The sequence below is a fragment of the Ceratotherium simum genome, chromosome 33 (genome assembly GCF_057802395.1).
Source record: "Ceratotherium simum simum isolate JZ-2026a chromosome 33, ASM5780239v1, whole genome shotgun sequence".
Taxonomy (NCBI): Eukaryota; Metazoa; Chordata; class Mammalia; order Perissodactyla; family Rhinocerotidae; genus Ceratotherium; species Ceratotherium simum.
In genome coordinates, this window is record NC_141932.1 from 23725849 (window position 1) to 23745111 (window position 19263).

General features: G+C 42.5%; 1 long non-coding RNA gene across 2 annotated transcripts in view; it reads right to left on the reverse strand.

Moving 5' to 3' along the window:
• The window catches only part of LOC147912890 (uncharacterized), a 31852-nt gene extending 15115 nt beyond the window's left edge, over positions 1 to 16737 (reverse strand). The window contains exons 1-2 of one of the 2 annotated variants that reach the window (XR_015549515.1): positions 14816 to 16737; positions 945 to 1083 (exon numbers count right to left, since the gene is read on the reverse strand). This is a non-coding gene — a long non-coding RNA (uncharacterized LOC147912890). The remainder of the gene's footprint in view (positions 1 to 944; positions 1084 to 14815) is intronic. The other variant, XR_015549514.1, reaches the window with a different exon arrangement.
• Between the last annotated feature and the right edge of the window lie 2526 nt (positions 16738 to 19263).

Below are 19263 nucleotides of genomic sequence, written 5' to 3' on the forward strand. Positions count from 1 at the left end.
AAATGAAAGGACACTGGACAGTAACTCAAAGCCGTTTGAAGAAATAAGAATCTCAATAAAGGTAAATACATGGGCAATTATAAAATCTAGTATTATTGTAAAAAAGGTTTGTAACTGCACTTTTTGTTTTCTACATGATTTAACAGACCAATAAATTTAAAGGAAAAAAACAATTAGTATAAAAGCTAGTATTATTGTAACTTTGGTTTATAACTCCAAATCTTGTTTTCTACATAATTTAAGAAACTAATGCATTTAAAGAATTATTGGTTTATGTTTTGGGGCACACAATGTATAAAGATGTAATTCTGTGAGGTTAATAACTGAAGGGGGTGGGGACAGAGCTGTAAAGGAGGAGTTTTTGTATGTTAGTGAAGTTAAGCTGGTATAAATTCAAATTGGAGTGTTATAATTTTGGGTGTTAAAATAATCCCTATGGTAACCACAAAGAAAATAGCTATAGAATATATACAAAAGGAAATGAGAAAGGAATTTACACATTTCAGTACAAAAAAATCGACTCGACACAAAAGAAGACGATACAGGAAATGAGAGACAAAAAAGCTATTAGGCGTATAGAAAACAAACAGCAAAATGAGAGAAGTAAGTCCATCCTTATCAGTAATTACTTTAAATGTATATATATTAAACTCTCCAATCAAAAAGCAGACATTGATAGAATGGATTCAAAAAACATGATCCAACCTTATGCAATCTACAAGAGACGTGCTTTACATCCAAAGACACAAATAGATTGAAAGTGAAAGGATAGAAAAAGACATTCCATGCAAACAGAAAGCAAAAGAGAGCAGAGGTGGCTATACTAATATCAGACAAAATAGAATTTAAATTTAAAAAGCTTACAAGAGATAAAGAAGGACATTATATATTAATAAAAGTTTCAATACAGCAAGAAGATATAACAATTATAAACATTTATGCACCTTACAGTCCATCAAAATATATGAATCTTGGGGCCAGCCCAGTGGTGTAGTGGTTGAGTGCGCATGCTCTGCTTCGGTGGTCTGGGGTTCACAGGTTCGGATCCCAGGCACGCATCGATGCACCGCTTGTCAAGCCATGCTGTGGTGGCGTCCCATATAAAGTAGAGGAAGATGGGTACAGATGTTAGCCTAGGGCCAATCTTCCCCATCAAAAAGAGGAGGATTGGCAACGGATATTAGCTCAGGGCTAATCTTCCTCACCCACACACAAAAAATACGAAGCAAAAACTGACAGGGAGAAATAGACAGTTCGACAATAATAGTTGGAGACTTCAATACTCCACTCACAATAATGGATAAAAAATCAGACAGAAGATAAGTAAGGAAACAGAGGGCTTAGCACAATAGACCAACTAGATCTAACAGACATATACAGAACACTCTACCTAATAATAGTACACACATTCTTCTTACGTGCACATGGGACATTTTCCAGGATAGACTATATGTTAGGCCACAAATTAGGTCTCAATACATTTTAAAAGATAGCTATCATACAAAGTATCTTCTCTAACCACAATGGGACGAAGTTAGAAATCAATAATAGAAGGAAAACTGGAAAATTCACAAAATTGGGAAATTAAACAACACACTTTTAAACAACCAATGGATCAAAGAAGAAATCACAAAGGAAAATACTTAGAGATGAAAGAAAGCGAAAATTTATGGGAGGCAGTAAAAGTGGTGCTAAGGGGGAAATTAATAGCTATAATGCTTACATTAAAAAGGAAGACAGGGGCCGGCCCAGTGGTGCAAGTGGTTAAGTCTGCACGCTCCGCTGTGGCGGCCTGGGGTTCACCAGTTCGGATCCCGGGCACACACCGACACACTGCTTGGCTGGGCCATGCTGTGGTGGCGTCCCAGTATAAGGTGGAGGAAGATGGGCATGGATGTTAGCCCAGGGCCAGTCTTCCTCAGCAAAAAAGAGGAGGATTGGCAGATGTTAGCTCAGGGCTGATCTTCCTCACACACACACACACACACAAAAGCAAGACATATGGGCCAGCCCCAGTAGCCTAGTGGTTAAATTTACTATGCTCCACTTTGGTGGCCTGGGTTTGGGTTTAGTTCCCAGGCACGGACCTACTCCACTCGTCTGTCAGTGGCCATGCTGTGGCAGCAGCTCACATATAAAAAGAGTAAGATTGGCTGTGGATGTTAGCTCAGGGCGAATCTTCCTCACCAAAAAACAAAAACAAAGAAACAAGACATGTATCAAGTCAATGACCTAACTTTACAACTTAAGGAACTAGAAAAAGAAGAACAAACTAAACCCAAAGATAGCAGAAGGAAGGAAATAAAGATTAGATCAGAGATAAATGAAATAGCGAATAGAAAAATAACAGAGAAAATTAATGAAACCAAAAGTTGGTTCTTCAAAAGATCAACAAAATTGACAACACTTTAGCTACATGGACTAAGAAAAAAAGAGAAGACTCAAATTACTAAAATCAGAAATGAAAGTGGGGACATTACTGCCAAGTCTACCGAAATAAAAAGGATTATAAGAGAGTAGTATGAATGATTATACACCAAAAAATTGGATAAACTAGACGAAATGAACAAATTCCTAGACATACAAAACCTACCAAGACTAAATAATAAAGAAAGAGAAAATCTGAATAGACCTATAATTAGTAAGAAGATTGAATTGGTAATCAAAAATCTCCGGAAAAGAATAGCCCTGGATCCAAAGGCTTCACTGGTGAATTCTACCAAACACTTAAAGGAGAACTAATACCAATCTTTCTCAATATTTGGAAATATTTCCAAAAAAATTGAAGAGGAGGGAACACTTCCTAACTCATTCTATGAGGCCAGCATTACCCTGATACCAAAGCCAGATACAGGAACTACAAGAAAACTACAGACCAATATCCCTTATGAACACTGATACAAAAGTCCTCAACAAAATACTAGTGTACTGAATTCAACAGCATATTAAAAGGATTATACACCATGACCAAGTGGGATGTACTCCCAGAATGCAAGGATAGTTCAACATTCAAAACTTGATCAATGTAATACACCACATTGACAGAATGAAGGGAAAAAAAAACCACATGATCATCTCAGTTGATACAGAAAAAACATTTGAAAAATTCAATATCCTTTCATTATTTAAAAAAATCACTTATAAAACTAGGAATAGAAGGAAATTACCACAAAATAATAAAAGCTATATATGAAAAACCCACAGCAAACATCATACTCAATGGTGAAAGACTGAAAGCTTTTCCTCTAAGAATAGGAACAAGGCAAGGATGCCTGCCTCCACCACTTCTATTCAACATAGTACTGGAAGTTCTAGCCAGATCAATTAGGCAAGAAAAGAAATAAAAGGCATTCAAATTAGAAAGGAAGAAGTAAAATTCTCTGTTTGTAGATCATATGATCTTATATGTAGAAAATCCTAAAGACACCATAAAAAAGCTGTTAGCTCTAACAAATGAATTTAGCAAAGTAGCAGGATACAAAGTCAACACACAAAAATCAATTGCATTTCTATACACTAACAATGAACAATCTGAAAAGTAAATTACAAAAATAATTCAATTTACAATAGCATCGAAAAGTGTGAAATACTTAGGAATTAACATAACCAAGGAGGTGAAAGACTTGTACAATGAAAACTACAAAACATTGCTGAAATAAATTAAAGAAGACATAAATATAGTCATGCACTGCATAATGACGTTTCAGTCAACAGGCCACATATAGGATGGAAGTCACACTAGATTAATATCATATAGCCTAGGTGTGTCGTAGGCTACACTATCTAGGTGTAAGTACGCTCTATGATGTTTGCAGGACAAAATCACCTAATGATGCATTTCTCAGAATGTATCCCCATCATTAAGCAACGCATGACTGTAAATGGAAACACATCCCATGTTCATGGATTGGAAGACTTAATATTGTTAAAATACTACCCAAAGCAATCTACTGGTTCAATGCAATCTCTATCAAAATCCCAATGATGATTTTTGAAGAAATAGAAAAACCCATCCTAAAACACATATGGAATCTCAAGGGACCTGGAATAGCCAAAATAATCTTGGAAAAGAACAAAACTGGAGGACTCACACTTCCTCATTTCAAAACTTACTACAAAGCTACAGTAATCAAAACAGTGTGGTATTGGCATAAAGATATACATACAAACCAAGGGAATAGAACAGACAGCCCAGAAATGAACCTTTGCATATACAGTCAAATGATTTTTGACAAGGCTGCCAAGACCATTCAATGGGGAAAGGATAGTCTTTTCAATGAATGGTGCTGGAAAAACTGGATATCCACATGTAGAATAACGCAGTTAGATCCTTACCTAACACCATATACAAAAATTAACTCAATATGGTCAAAGACCTAAATGTGAGACTAAAACAATAAAACTATTAGAAGAAAACATAGGACAGCTTCACAACATTGGATTTGGCAATGATTTCTCAGATATGACACCAAAGGTGCAGGTAACAAAAGAAAAAATAGAAAAATTGGACTTATGAAAATGTAAAAATTGTGTTAATCAAAAAACACTATCAAGGGGCTGGCTCAGTGGTGCAGTGGTTAAGTTCACTCCACTTTGGCAGCCCAGGGTTTGCGAGTTTGGATCCTGGGCACAGACCTACATGCTGTTCATCAAGCCATGCTGTGGCAGCACCCCACATACAAAATGGAGGAAGACTGGCACAGATGTTAGCTCAGGGCCAATCTTCCTCACACACACACACAAAAAACCCACTATCAACAGAGTAAAAAGGCAACCCACAGAATGGGTGAAAATATTTGCAAATCATATATCTGAGAAGGGATTAATATCCAGGATATAGAGAGAACCCCTAAAACTCAGCAACAAAAAAACAAACAACCCAATTAAAAAATGGGCAATGGACTTGAATAGACATTTGTCCAAAGGTGATATACAAATGGCCAATAAGCACATGAAAAGATGCTCAACATCACTAATAATTAGGGAAATACAAATCAAAACTACCATGAGATACCACCTCACACCCATTAGGATGGCTACTATATTAAAAAAAAAAAAAAAAAAAAAACCCGAGAAAAGAACAAGTGTTGGTGAGGATGCGGAGAAACTGGAACCCTTCTGCACTGTTGGTGGGAATGTAAAATGGTACAGCTCTTATGGAAAACAGTATGGCAGTTCCTCAAAAGATTAAAAATAAAATTATCATAAGATCCAGCAATTCCACTTCTGAGTATATACTCAAAAGACTGAAAGCAGGATCTTGAAGAGATATTTGTAAACTCATGTTCATAGCAGCACTATTCACAATTGCTAAAATGTGGAAGCAATCCATGTGTCTATCAACAGATGAATGGATAAGCAAAATGTATTATATACACACAATGGAATATTATTCAGCCTTAAAAACGAAGGACATTCTGCAATACGCTACAACCTGATGACATTATGCTAAGTGAAATAAGCCAGTCACAAAAAGACAAATACTGTATATTCCACTTACATGAGGTACTTAGAGTAGTCAAAATCATAGAGATAGAAAGTAGAATGGTGGTTGCCAGAGGCTGAGGGGAGGGCAGAATGGGGAGTTGTTATTTAATAGGTATAGAGTTTCAGTTTGACAAGATGAAAATTATGGAGATGGATGGTGGTGATGATTGCACAACATTATGAATGTATTTAATACCACTGAACTGTACACTAAAAATGGTTAAGATGGTAAATTTTATGTGTATTTTATCACCATAAAAATAGTTGGGAAAAAAAAGGAGCAGAGAAATAGAGAAATGGGGTGCTAGCTGGAGAACACGGGGTCAACGGAGGGCTTTTTTTTTTTTTTAGATGAGGGATATCAACATGTTTGTATGATGATGAGAATGATCCAGGAGATGGGGGAAACTCCTAGAGTGATGACCTTGAGTGGTGAGTAATAGCAATCCTGCATACAATTATAGGGGTGGGTCTTAGATAGGAACATGGGCTATTCATCTACAGTAATTGAGAGCGGGGCGTAGATGAGGGTAAATGTCACGGAGGGAGCATGAAGAACTTTTCTTCTGTTATTTCTGATATTCTCGTTGAAATAGGAAGCAAGGTCATCAATGAGTGAAGGAGGGAGGAGGCGTTGGAAGTTTGAGAAGTAATGAAACACAGGTCTAGGACAGTGATAGAGGAAACAGAGTTGGAACATGGAGTAAGATTGCCAGGCAACAGTATCTCCTTATTTGAGGTTAGCAGTCGTGAATTTCAATGAAACTAGTTAGCATGGTAGTTATTTCCCCAGCTTTGCTCATCTGCATGGATGCATACAGTAGGCAGAGAATTTGATTTAACCGGGCCTGAAGTTTTCCTAGTTCAATATTTTGGAGGGAAGGAGGGGCAAGTTTGTTGAGGGAATATTCAAGAGAGTGGTTGTATGATGGCCCATGGGTAAGAATGGTAAGGAGGGACGTGAGGATATGAGGGTGGTAAGGCACAGTGAAAAGGTTTGTGTTGGGTCTGAGAGTCATTAGATCTGGACAACTACAGGGAGCAAGCTGTACAGACACAGGAGGAGGCGGTCAGGGGGGTTACCATCCCACCTCACGGCCTTAAATACTTGCATATTCTGCTAACTCCAAATTTATGTCTCCAGCCTGAACCTCTACTCTGAACTCTAGACTGGTATACCTAAGTGCCTTTTTAACATCTCCATTTGGATGTATAATAGGCATCTCAAACTTAAAACAGCCTGATCTCATCCCTCCAAAACTACTCCTCCCCCAGTTTTTCCCATTCTCAGTAACAGCAATTTCTATTCTTCCATTTGCTCAAGCCATGTGGAATCGTTCTTGACTCCTCTTTTTCAGATACACCCACATCTAATCCATCAGCAGGTCCTATCTGGTTTTACCATCCAAGGGACTATCTCCTATCTGGATTACTATAATGAACTCACTCATCTCACTGCTTCCACCTGGACTTCCAATATTGTATTCTCCATACAGCAACCAGAAGGATTCTTTTAAAACGAACATCAGATCACATCATTTCCTTTGTTCGAAATTCTCCAATGTTTCCCTGTCTAAGAGGAAAAGCCAAAGTCCTTACAAGGACCTAGAAGGCCTGCATAATCTAAAGCAAAAGTGCCCCCACCCCCGCTCCCACTTTAAGTACATTTCCTGTCGCTCCTCTCTCACCCAGCTCCAGCAACCTTGCTTGGACATGTGAAGTGAATCTCCTCTCAGGGCCTTGGCACTTGCTATTCCTTTGCCTGGAATGTTGTTCCCCAGAAAAACACATGGTTTACTCTTCATTTCCTTCAGATTTCTGCTCAAATATGGCCTTATCAGAGAGGCCTCTTTCCCCTTTTCCCTCTCGTGTTCTCCTTCCTCCTTACTCTGCTGTATTTTTCTCCAGAGCACCCAGAAACTGACATTTCTGTATTCATTGTCTCTCTCTCCCCACTTCCTGTCAGCTCTGTGAAGGTAATCACTTTGTTTTGTTCACTGCTTATTCCCAGTGCCTAGTACAGTGCCTGGGACACAGTAATCTCTCAGTAAGTGTTTCTTGAATGAGTGAATGTATATGTATTAGCTGTTAGCTTCTGTGTAACCAAAGACAAGGCTTGGCTCTTCCAGATTGGGAAAGTAATACACCAAGCTATTCATGCAATGAATGCTAATGAACTTAGTCCTAAAACTTTCAAGTCCACCTGGTTATCATGGTGGCCATATTATCAGGAGAAATGCTCCAGGCTTATAACTTAGTAATGCTATCTCTTGGGTTCCTTCTAGCTGTAATCTAAAGGAATCTCAGATTGCTCAATCAGGAGCAGAACTGTACCAGGAGCCTATTCATTAATTCACCAATATTTATTGATCACTGTACGAGCCAGACACTATGCCAGGGTCGGGTAGGAGAACGGAATGTGCAACATGGAATAAAATTCAGTCCCTACCCAGAGGGAGAATGCAGTCTAGTAGTTGAGATAGTCAAGTAACTATAAAGTAGATCAGTAAGTGCTACATAGGAGTAAGCAGAGACTTCTACAGGTACACACAGGAGGGACATTGACCCAGCGGCATAGGGTGGTCAAGAAAGGTTCAGACTAGACATGATGGCCTACACCAGGACACGAGAGGGGACATTTAGAAGGTAGAATCAACAGGCCACATATGACAACCAGGTTTTCTTCTCATGTAACTTGAGCGCATGTTGTTTTTCCTGGAAAGGGTATGAGTTTTTGTGTGGAGATGAAGGAAGGGTAGAGAAAAAGTGCTCAGGATGGGACATGTTCAGTTTGAGGTGCCTGTGGGACAAGGAAATGGAAATCTCCAGTGGACCATTGGAAATCTGTGTCTGGAACTCAAAAGAAAAGTCTGGGCTAGAGGCAGACGTTGAGAAGTCATCAGTATATACACAGTAATTGCACTCCTGGAAATTGCTGAGATTATCCAAGGAGTATAAATTAGGAAGAGAAAGGGGCATAGGATATAATTCTAAAGAGCACCAATATTTAATGGATAGGTAGAGCCAGAGCAGACTGACAAGTTTTTAATACCTATTTTTGTTTATATTATTCTGAAAGAAAACATGAGGTTTCTGGATCAGAGATCAGACTTATTATTATTATTACTTATAGCAGTAACTGCATTAGTTCCCCGTGCCCAGTACCCTATAGGTGACATGATGGGAGCCAGATGGACCACGCTCGTGAAAAAGGGTGTTTTTTTTTGAATTATAGGAGAAGAGCCTGGACATCATGAACCTGAGAGTTTATGTAGACTATATGCTGCCCACCTACCACCCTGCCTTCCTAAGAGAGGGAAAGAAAACCAATCTCCCTAATATAAACAAATCCCTCAGAATGTAAATAAGTTCTCTTGGGAGGAGAGATGGGAAAGTCTCCACTTTATAATGCACGCATTTGGCTCTAGAGAGAAGTTTTATTGCCCTTTGAACAGAAGCAGATGGCTCCAGGTCTAATACCACGGGACTGTCAGGAGCAAATGGGTCTGAGGAAAAGAACATTCTCTAGCATGGCATTCCCCTTTGCTCAGGAAACCAAACCATGCAGAAACATGACAGAGACTTTGAGGGAAAAGCCAGAGAGAGGCAGAAGAACAATTAAGAAAGTGTAGGACCAGAGAAGCCTTGGGAGGAGAAATGTTTCAAGAAGAGAGGGGTCAGTAGAGTCAGTTACTGCAGAGAGGTATGAAAAGGATTGAAGGAGACTCATTGGATTTAGCAACAAGAAGGTTGTGACGACCTTGACCAAGCAGATTCGGTGGAGTGATGAAGGTCGAAGCTAGACTGCAAGGGTTGAGGAGAGAAGGAGTGGTGCGAAGAAAAGACAATGTAAACACAATAGGTCGACTATCTAGCAGGGAGAGGAGATAAAGCAGTATCCTATCAGAAGGCAGGGTGGGAAGATTTTAATAGGAGAGAAACCCACATATGTTTGTACACTGATGGGGTCAAATCAGCGGAAATGGTAGTCTCGAAGACACAGGAGAAAAAGTGAAATAATGGGGATACTGATGTAAGTGAGGTCCTTGAGAAAACAAGAGAGAATGGAGTCCAGAGCTCAGCGGGAAGAATTAGCTTTAGATAAGGGTGGGTGGGTGGGTGTAGCTTTCCAACATAGTAAGGAGAATAAGAAAAGAAAGATAGGATTGTAGGTGTGACAAAAAGTTAAGGAAGTTAAGAAAAAAATATTCAATGACACTTGTTAAAGCACAGTAAGGGAGATTTTATTCAATGGAGGAGACTATCTTGATCGGTGTAGGGACCACTGTGATGGAATTTTGCAGTCGAGGGGAGAGATTGGGCTCAGCTCTGAATACAGCACGGGCAAGGGGGGATTTACAGCCAAGGAGGAGGGTGGGGTCAGTGAACAGAAAATTACTAAGAGGACACATCAGGGGGACGGGGGATTCTGGCCAAACTGACCTAGCAGGACTCTTGCTGACGCAGGCCAGGGTGATCAGACACCACCCAGGGGATAGTGGAGGGTGGGGAATCTGATCAGATATGCAAGGTGATCAGATATCGAGGGTGGAGTGTTCTGGTTAAACTGACTTAGCAGGATTCTTGCCAAAACTAGATTTTAGAAGAAGTGCACGGATGGGGCTAGGAGAAGGTTCAGGCACCTGACTAAAGTTTGGTCAAGCTCTTTGTCAGAGCTCCCATCTAATACGTTCTTTTTTTTTTTTTTTTTTTTTTTTAATTTATTTTTTCTCCCAAAGCCCCAGCAGATAGTTGTAGGTCATAGCTGCACATCCTTCTCGTTGCTGTATGTGGGACGCGGCCTCAGCATGGCCGGAGAAGAGGTGTGTCGGTGCGCGCCCGGGATGGAACCCCAGGTTGCCAGCAGCAGAGCGCGTGCACTTAACTGCTAAGCCACAGGGCCGGGCCCTAATAAGTTCTTTTTTGAGTGAATTAAAAGTTATTCACTGGGAGTGTGCAGGGAGTGAGAAAAGACCTGAGTTTGCAGGCACCAATCTCCAAGGATGGAAAATATTCTCCTGGAGCGCTTAGAAGCTTGCGTGCAAGAGCAGTGAATGCTGTCCAGTCAAAACAAATTCAGACTCGGACAAGGAGAGAACACTGCAACCTCAGGCTCTGCAAGTGTCTCAGAATCAAACCAAGGTTTCTTTTCTTCCTTTCTTCCCTGCTTCCTTCCTCCCTCCCTTCCTTCCTTTTTTTTTTTTGCAGGGGAAGATTCACCCTAAGCTAACATCTGTTGCCATTCTTCCTCCTTTTTCTTCCTTTTCCTCCACGAAGCCCCAGTACATAGTTGTGTATAGTTGTAAATTCTTCTAGTTCTTCTGTGTGAGCCGCCACCACAGCATGGCTACTGACAGACGAGTGGTGTGGTTCCACGACTGGGAACTGAGCCCAGGTTGCCGAAATGGTGAGAGTGCCAAACTTTAACTGCGAGGCCACCAGGGCTGGCTCAAAGCTTTTCTTTTATAGGGAGGGCTCACAGACCTTTTAAGGGGAAACTGGGCAAGTGAGGAGGGGAGCAGACAACACGATCGGGTTCATCTGACAGGAAATATTTCTCTTTGTGTTCAGGCGACAGCTGATTCTCAGGAAGAATTGTTAAAGGAGGATGGTCTGCATTTTAGTGCTTGCTCAGACTTGAGGTCAAGCTAAATTTCAGGACCAGCCCCGTGGCTTAGCAGTTAAGTGTGTGCGCTCTGCTACTGGCGGCCCGGGTTCGGATCCCACGCGCACACTGACACACTGCTTCTCCGGCCATGCTGAGGCTGCGTCCCACAGTCAGCAAATAGAAGGATGTGCAGCTATGACATACAACTATCTACTGGGGCTTTGGGGGGAAAAATAAATAAATAAAGTTTAAAAAAAAAAAAGAAGCTAAATTTCAGGGGTTTGTGGGGAGGAGAGAAGCTTGACTACACTTTGGTCAAGCCAAGGCAGAGGGTAAAAGAATGGGCAACTGTGAACACTTGGTCAATGTGGACAACTGGACTGATCCACAGTGGGGGCTTTCACAGGGTGTGAGGAAAAAGAGGCAATGAGGGTTAAGAGTATTGGCAGAGAAGTGGATAAACCAGATGCTCATGGTATGTAGGCTGGATAGAGAAGGAAATGAAGTCAGCAGGAAGCTGACCAAAAGGGAGAAAGGGCAATAATTGGCGACTTGGATGCAGTTGAAGAATGGGGACAGTAGTAATAATGGAGAGAGTAAACAAAAGAATTGGAGGTAGGGCTGGCCCAGTGGCTTAGTGGTTAAGTGCGCGCGCTCCACTACTGGTGGCCCGGGTTTGGATCCCAGGCGTGCACCAATGCACCGCTTCTCCGGCCATGCTGAGGCCGCGTCCCACATACAGCAACTAGAAGGATGTGCAGCTATGACATACAACTATCTACTGGGGCTTTGGGAGAAAAAATAAATAAATAAATAAAATTATAAGAATTGGAGGCAATATTCCTCTGGCTTAATCATCCCAGGGCCAGGTGCCAGGCAACTAGGGACCACCCCATAGGCCAAGACCTGCCGAACTTATTCAAACTAGCCAATCCTAAAGTGTTCATCCTGCCCTGCCCTGCCTTTCTCGCAGAAATCCCAATAACGGCCATGGCCTAAGCCTTCCTCTTGGTCCTGTCGTCTGCCCCCTGACCACCCTGTGTCTCTCCCATGTGGCCCTACATGGCGCAATGCCCATCTCTAGGACCTGTGAGTGTAAGAAACGGACTTCCTGAGTCTCTCCTCTGTCTTCTCTTATGGCTGCACCTGACTGACCTCCTCATAAGAGAATACTAAACACAGAGTAACAAAATAGTCACAATTCCCTGTGATCTCTCGGGATTCAGACCACACGCTCACTATAAGTCAGTTATCGGGAGATTTGGAGGCCAAATGTAAAGACATCAGCGTGTGATATCTTGTGCAGTCTTCAGTAAAATGGAGTTTAAAAGAAACAGACTTTAGTCCAGTAGTACTTAAAAAAGCAGTATGGGGTCTGGAGTCAGATTGCTTGGATTCAAATCCCAGCTTTGCCACTGAGGGCAAGTTTCTGCATCTGTTAAATGGGTGTATTAACAACACCTGCCTGTATCAGTTAGGGAGTGGAAACAGGAAATGAGTGAGGAGGTTACTGCAATAATTCAGAAGAAAGAGGATGGGGGGTTTGAACGAGGGAGAAAAAAGCAGCAGAAATATGGAGTATTGGGCAGATCTGGATCTAGCTACTGTAACAAATAAACACCAAAATTTCAACGGCTTAATAAAATTGAAGCTTATTTCTCATTTGCATACATGGCAGATTTCCCTGGTCAGGAGGCAGCACCCTTCCATCAGTGATCCAGGGACCCTGACTTCTTACATCTTGCAGTTCTGCCATTTGTTTTTTTGTGTGTGTGTGAAGAAGATCAGCCCTGTGCTAACATCTGCCAATCCTCCTCTTTTTTTGCTGAGGAAGACTGGCCCTGTGCTAACATCCATGCCCATCTTCCTCCACTTTATATGGGATGCCGCCACAGCATGGCTTGCCAAGCGGTGCGCCGGTGTGCGCCCAGGATCCCAACCGCACGCGCCCAGGATCCCAACCGCACCCGGGACCCCAACCGGCAAACCCCGGGCCGCTGCAGTGGAGCACGCGCACTTAACGGCTTGCACCACCGGGCCGGCCCTGAAGTTCTGCCATTTGTTAGGGCCTTGGAATCCTCTTCACTCAGGAAAGAGGGAGGAAGAAGGCAAACCTGTTTCTTCACTGACTTGGCCCAAGAGCAACACTTATCATTTCTGTATACATTCCATTGGCAGGAATGGTTAACGGCCTCGAAATTTTAGGTATTAAAAATGTAATAATTGCAATAAAGAACAAAATAGATGAGGTGAGAGTAGGGTAAATATAGCTCATAAATAAGTAAATTGAAAGATCAGCTTGAGGAGCTCTCCCACGAAGCAGCCAAATGGAGAAAGAGAAAATATAAAATAAAGGCTAAGAGATATAGAGAAGAGAAGGCAAAGTGCCCACATGCAGATAATAGGAGTTCCTGGAGAGAAAAATAAAGATGGAGACAGATATTTGAGGAAATAATTGTGACAGTTTCCAAGAATTAAAGATAAAAGAACCCTAATTGAAAAGGATTATAGAGTGCAAAATAGAAGAGAGAAAAACACAAACCTAGGGGCCGCCCTGTGGCTTAGCACTTAAGTGCGTGCGCTCCGCTGCTGGCGGCCTGGGTTCAGATCCTGGGCGCGCACTGACACACTGCTTGTCCGGCCATGCTGAGGCCGCGTCCCACATACAGCAACTAGAAGGATGTGCAACTATGACATACAACTATCTACTGGGGCTTTGGGGAGAAAAAGGGAAAAAAAAAAAAGGAAGAGGATTGGCAATAGATGTTAGCTTAGGGCCAGTTTTCCTCAGTAAAAAGAGGAAGATTGGCATGGATGTTAGCTCAGGGCTGATCTTCCTCACACACACACACACAAAAAAAACCCCCACAAAACTAGACACAGTGAAATTTAAGAAAATCAAAGCAAACTCTAAAGATCAGAAACTCTACAAAAGAACAAGGTTCAGACTGACATCAGATTTCTTTGTAGCAACGCTGGATTCAAGAACACTGAAGGGAAAGAACCTAGAAATTTATATCCAGCTAAACAACCAATCAATGAAGACTTTATAAAAAATATCTTCAGGCTCACAAGGCCTCACAAGGCTTATCACAGAAAGGCCCACTTTGAAAACAGTTTTGGAAGAAAGACTAAAAAAAAGAAAAGAAAAATCCCAGAGATACTGTAAGAGAAATGGGAAGAAAGTGTGACCAAATATTTTGGTAATTGTTTATTGTTCCTTATTATTGTTATATTAAAAGGGCTAGGATCAAATAAAATAAAGAGAACATCCATAACTCAGCAATAAAATTCTCTACAATATCAACACGAATGGAGGGAGCAAGAATGGGGGACCAAAGGGACACGAGAGCATGCTAAAGCACTTGTCTTGCTAGAGAAAAAATGTCAATTTATTGCGTCTCAGCTCCAAATTCACCCTTCAATATACACTCTGCCAAATGGACAGAATTCCTTCCAGCATCTCTCCTTTGCAGTGAGCACAACGTTAAGCTTTCTCAGTGGAGGGCTGTGGAAGGTCACTGCGGGAGGAAGGGGCTCTCTTGCTGTTTCTGGCTCCTGCATGGTGGGTCAGCAGTGGAGGAGTGAGACATCCCATAGAGCTCTGCCACAGCAAGGTGCCCAGAACACGCAGTCTCGTGGTGACCGTGCAGCCTTGGCCTGGCCTTCCAATTACCTTCCTGTGCTGATATGGACACCAGGACCCCAAAGGCCTCTTACCTGCAATGGTGTCCCAATCTGTGGACCACTTCCTGCCTTGTTGGCCTGTGGTGCAGAGGGTTCTCAGCAAGCCTCCGCTTCCTCTGCACACCCAGGCCACTGGTTGCTGATTGTCTGTGCCCCGTCTGCTCTCCGGAGGGTTGATTCCTGTTGCTGATAAAATAAAGAGATAAGGACAAGGCCAGAGTCAAGGTCTCGATGACCGCCTCAAGGCTAAACTACGGGCAGAAACAAAGAATTACATTTTAACCTTAACTGTCACCAGATGGCCAGAGAACAATGCAGTGGTCTTTCCCCGCAGTTAGGACATTTACAAAGCCCCTGGCACAAGATATGCTGTAGCTGGAAGAGGCGACCAATCAGAACTGGACTCAGCCTTAACCTTGCACGCTCTGTACTTTTTGCCTTTAAAAACCAGCCACCTCAAGACCTGGGGGGTGAGGGGGGCTCACCTATGAACTTGCAGGTTGAGGTGTACTTCCTCGGTTTGCAAACTTTTAAGAAAGCCTCTCTTTTCTTTAAAACTTATCTTTGCCTTGTAAAACTGCTCACTTCAGTTAACATTGTCCAGAGATGGCAGACCAGCTCCAGCCTGGACAAACCAGGGAAATTTTTTGCTCTCCCGTGGGCTGAACTACACCTTCTGCAATGAGGGCTGAACCCCAGCCTTGGGGAGGGAGCATCCTTCAAAGTTTGTCCTCCTTCGGGTACTCTCTCTCAGTTCTAGGGTACCATATAGATTTTCCTGATAGCTTGTAACAGCTTTGGGGCCATTTTAAGGCCTTTGGCTTTTACCCTGAATGAGATGGAAATCATAGGAGGGTTCTGAGCAGAGGAGTGAAACAATATAACTGAAAAAAGTACAGTTTTTTTATAACTGAAAAAAGCCCACAGGTTGAGGGCTGGAATGGAAGCAAGGAGATGAGTGGAGGCAACTATAATAATTCAGAGGAAAGAGGATGGTGGGTTTGAACGAAGGAGAAAGAAGCGGTTGTCGGGGGAACAGAGAGAGACTCCCCCTCTGCCCTTTTCTTTAAGGTTCTTATGGCTGGCCAAATAATTAACAAGACAGGTTAGCAGGAGAAAATAATACCAAGTTTAATAACATGTATACATGGGAGAAAGCAAGGACACTGCGTTTCTCAACACAATAGCAGAAATTCTCGTCTTAAATACCATGTTCAGCCAATGACAAAGGAGGATTTTGGGGGTGGGGGGAGTCAGTTACAGGAGATTACCATTAAAGCACAGTAAACAAGAGTAAGGTTATTATGCAGATTTAAGGCCTCACCTTCCACACTGATAAGCCTCTAGAAATGAGGCCATCCCCCCCTCTTCCCAAAACAGAGAGGGAGATACCTTTACAAATGGAGATTTCCCTTATAAATGTAAATGATTGTCTGGCAACTCCTCGCAGGGCCATCCAGAGAATGTGGCCAGAGAGACAGAACTTGCGATAAGATGGGCTTGTTGGTGCCTTTCCTATTGTAACATTTATCCTACATTATCTTTACAGCCATCATGATAGATCTGTTCCCGGAAGGAGCCACCATGTCAAATTCTTTAGGCAGTTAGTGGGGGAGGTCAAATGTCCCTCAGAGAAAACAATCAAGGTAAAGAGATAGATTTCAGGGTGGCCAAATCTTGATCTCCCACATAGTAGAAGTGAGGAGTACTGGGCAGACCTGGATCTGCTTGGAGGTAGAGCCATCAGATTTGCTGATAGGCTAGATGTGAATGTGAGAAAGAGAGGAGTCAAGGATGACGCCAAGGTTTTTGGCGTGACCAGGTGGAAGGCTGGAGGCGCCATCAAGTTAGCTGGGGAAGATTAATAGGGAGCTGATACTGGGAGTGAAACCGGCAAACAGTTAACCATTGATAACTAAGCAGCTAGTAACTATGGGGGATCAGAATCTGCCCTGTTGGGGAAGAGTGAGAATCCCCCTCCGCCCTTTCCCTTAAGGGTTTTATGGCTGGCCAAATAATTAAAAGACAGGTTAGCAGGAGAAAATCAAAGTTTAATAACATGTATACATGGAAGAAACCAGGGAAACTGAGTTTCTCAACAAAATGGTGGAGGTTCTCATCCTAAATACTACTGTCGGGGGAAGAGGTGGAATCTCCCTCTGCCCTTTTCTTTAAGGTTCGTATGGCTGGCCAAATAATTAACAAGACAGGTTAGCAGGAGAAAATAATACCAAGTTTAATAACATGTATACATGGGAGAAGCTCAGAAATGAGCAACTCGTCCCTCTGTCTAAGCTGCTTGCTTAAGTATTGCAGCTAAAGGCGAGGAGCGTGTTGGGGGTGGGTAGTGGCCTGGGACTTCAGAGGGCAGGAGGACAATTCTTTTCAGGGTCATCTATAGATAATGTGGTCAGGGAGAGATAGAGTTTTTTGATAAAAGGGGCTTGGTGCCCCTCCCATTGTAACATCTACCTTACATTATCATTACAGCTATCGTGATAGAAGATCTGTTCCAGGAAGGAGCCACCATGTCAAATTCTTTAGGCAGTTAGTGGGGGAGGTTAAATGTCCCTCAGAGAAAACAATCAAGGTAAAGAGATATATTTCAGGGTGGCCAAATCTTGATCTCCCACACTACCTTAGGCTAAAGACAAAGGAGGATGTTGGGGGCAGGGGGAGTCAATTATGGGGGATCACCAGAAAGCACAGCAATCAAGGGTGTGTAGATTTAAGTCCTCTCCTTCCATCCGGATAAGAGTTTCCAGAGATAAGGTCATCCCCCCCTCTTCCCAGTACACAGAGGGACATACCTTTACAAATGTAAATGTTTGGTAAACAGAACTTTGATAAGAATGGGTTTAGCGAGGACCCTGCCAGTCTGTCCATACCTAGAATTAAATTCCTTTGGGCAGTTAGTGGGGGAGGTCAAATGTCTGTCAGAGAAAACAATCAAGGTAAAGAGACATATTTCAGGGTGGCCAATTTTGATCTCCCACAGCCCCCACCCCCACTAACTAACCAAAGGAGTTTGGGATGGGAGGCCTGCCCCCAGAACAGGCCATTACCGTAGACATCTCTGGGTATCTGGGTGGGTCCGTGCTAAGTCCATTCTTTGTTCTGGTTACCCTTTATAAGAGACATTTACATTTGTAAAGAAAATCTCCATTTGTAAAGGTATCTTCTTCCCTGTACCAGGAAGAAGGTGGGGATGGCCTTACCTAGAAACTTATCAGAAGGAAGGCCAGGACTTAAATCTGCATGATAAACTTACTCATTGTTAACTGTGCTGTTTGGGCGATATGCTATCTGACTCCCACTAGGTTCCTATAGGTAACATCCCCCTGGAACCAGGGTCACCATGGTAATGGGTGTTTGAGCTATTATTTTTCAGGAACTGAACCCCTTGTCCACTTCAGGCCAGACTGAGACCACCAACCCATCAACTGGACCCACGCAGATGTGTCCGATAAGCAACGTTTGGCGGCAAGAGGTTGGAACTCCACCCTCAGGGCATGCTAATGCCACCATTCTGTGAACAAGCGTCCTACAAAGAGGCATGAAGCCTGACTACGCTTGCGCAGATCATCAATTACCTCTTCTCTCCTCACCTCCAATCATTTCAGACCACCTTGGCCCCTACCCCATAAATATCCCTGAGTTCCAATTTTCGAGGAAGTGGATTTGAGATTCATTCTTCCGTTTCCACACTTGGCTGCCTTGTGATTAAACCCTCTCTCTGCTGCAATCTCGTCATCTCGGTGTTTGGCTTTCTGGGTGGCAGGCAAAAACAGACCTGGTGTGGTAACAGGAGGAAGATTGGAGTTCATGAGCTCAGTTTAGGACAAATTGAGATTTAAGCAAAGATGTCTAGTAGGCAATTGGATATACGAGTCTGGAGCTCAGGAAACAGGTGCAGACTGGAGTCATTAATTCAGCAATCATTGGTATATAGATGACACTTAAAGCCATGAGACTGGGTGAGATGACCCAGGGATTGAGTGTGGATAAGGAAGAACAAAGATTGTAGCCTGAGGAGCTCTACCATTAAGAGGTCAGGGAGAGGTCAGCATAGGAAACTGAGAAGGAGCCACTAACGGGTAGGAGGAAAACCAAGAACCTATGATGTCATAGAAACTAAGTGAAGAAGGTGTATCCAAGAGGAGGGAGTGATCAGTTGTGTCAAGTGCTACTAACAGGGCAAATAGATTAAGAATTGAAGGTCACTAACTGGATTTAGCAAGATGAAGATTATTGGTAACCTTCACAGGCACAGTTTTGGTAGAGTGATGAGTGCAAAAGTCTGATTAGAGTGGATTCAAGAGAAAGGAGAAGAGAAATTGGAATCAGGAACCATAGACAGTATTTTCTAGGCGTTTTGCTACATATGGGGCAGTAGTAGATGGGAGAAGGGCAATAAAAAAAAAGTGTGTGTGTGTGTGTTGTTTGTTTTCAAGGTGAGGGAGTTGCTAGAGTCAAGAACT